The sequence below is a fragment of the Solanum tuberosum genome, unplaced genomic scaffold, assembly GCF_000226075.1.
Source record: "Solanum tuberosum cultivar DM 1-3 516 R44 unplaced genomic scaffold, SolTub_3.0 scf00089, whole genome shotgun sequence".
Taxonomy (NCBI): Eukaryota; Viridiplantae; Streptophyta; class Magnoliopsida; order Solanales; family Solanaceae; genus Solanum; species Solanum tuberosum.
In genome coordinates this window covers 1,420,293-1,422,211 of record NW_006239012.1, presented here as the reverse complement: position 1 = coordinate 1,422,211, position 1,919 = coordinate 1,420,293, and positions in this window count along the sequence as shown.

The following is a 1,919-nucleotide window of genomic DNA, read 5'->3' as shown; positions in this document are numbered from 1 at the left end:
GAATGTTTTAGGCTTAAGTCATATGCGGCCCCTTAAAGTTGTCCGCATATTTCATTTAGACACCTCAATCTAGGCTTGTACCTATTGAACACATAAATCGTAACAAATTTATACCTATTTAACACAACATGATAGTCAAATAAAAGAGAAATCTGCATGCATTTCAACGCTCTTACATAGCAAATGGACCAAAGAAGCGATGACACATGGAAATTGGATTAATTTAAAAAAAAATTATATTTAAATAATCAAAAATTAATTTAAGGAAACAAAAAAATTGAATTAACCTACCCCCACCCCACCGGCTTAAAATATTCTATTTAAATAATCAAAAAGTAATTTAAGAAAACAAAAAATTTGAATTAACCCACCCCCACCCCACCGGCCACCCACCCATCTTCTTCTTCTCCGTCGATCTTAACCGTCACCTCCATGCTTCTTCTTCTTCTCCGTTCCCTTTCCACTGGCCACTGCGCCTCAACACCAGTCAACCATAGCCTCCAACCCTTTCTTCTTCTCCATTGAATTTTATCCCTTTTACCAGAGTCAGTACACCATTATTGTCCATCTAAGCTAATTCCTCATTCACCTTTCATTCTAATTGTATCAAAACCTTCTATTCGTTATCTTTATCTTCTTTCCACTAATAATTATTTATAACAATTACAAGAAAAAGTAAACTGTTACAGATAAAAACTAATCAATTGCTTCACCGGGATATTATTTTTATCGAAAACAATGGAAGTTTGCTGAAATATTTGAGACTTTAATTAGATTTACATAGAAAACGAAGAAGGAAAAAACACGAGAAGAATTGGAGGGATGGGAGAAAAGATGGAGGGGGTGGGGTGGGTGTGTAAAGAGATGTGAGTAGTTGCAGAGAGGGATGATGGGGAAAAGATGATTTAAAAAAAAATTAAATTAATTATTATTTATACTATTTATTAATTAGGTTTATTAGTTGAAAATAAAAAGGAAAAAATCATTTCCAATGGTTTCACGCGCTTAAGGACTGTGAAATACACATTTTTTGCCACGTAAACAATTTTGTGTCCAATAGGAACCATTTTTGAACATATAATGTGTTCAATAGGTATGAGGCTAAATTGAGGTGTCTAAGTGAAATATGTGGACAACTTTAAGGGGCCGCATATGACTTAAGCCAATGTTTTATAAATAATCATTCACTAGCCAAAGTGGCAACTAAAGTGTCAACATAACTAAATGGAAATGGAAAGTCTCATGAACTAATAATAACTAATTGTTGATGAAGCCTCTAACAACTGAGATGGACGTCGACACAAAACTCACGACATCCTAAAGAACTAGAATAATGAAAACAATAAAAAGGGATCCTTCGGAAGCAAGGAGGCTCACCAACAACTCTGAAGCTCAACGGGATCAACGATGTGCTAGATGTTGGTCCTGGTTACATGTATCTGCATCATAAAAGATGCACGCCAAATGGCATCAGTACATTAAATGTACAAGTATGCGAGGGGAATTCTAAAACAAGACATAAGCTTGAAAGTAACTTAAGGAACATACCTGGTCTCAACTCAACTCATTTTAATATAAAGTAGTAATATAAATGTTGTATAAAGAAAAGATTTTAAAACATGTGGATAACAATTATGTGTATTGAAAAATACAATAGTAAATCAGTTTGTATGCAAGGATACAATTTAAACTCTGTTTGTATGTGAAAATACAAATAACTTTATGTATATCAGAATACCAAAATACCTCTGTGGGAGTCTTTCTAACCGACAATCATCACTATGAGCTATGTGATGATACAACATTTTACCTCACGCTGCCAGGGCTATCCTAATACCTTGACAGGGGTATAGAACCTAACTTCTAAGTGGATCTACTAGTTTATGCTAAAAAGCACTAAGGAATCATCTAAAAGTATG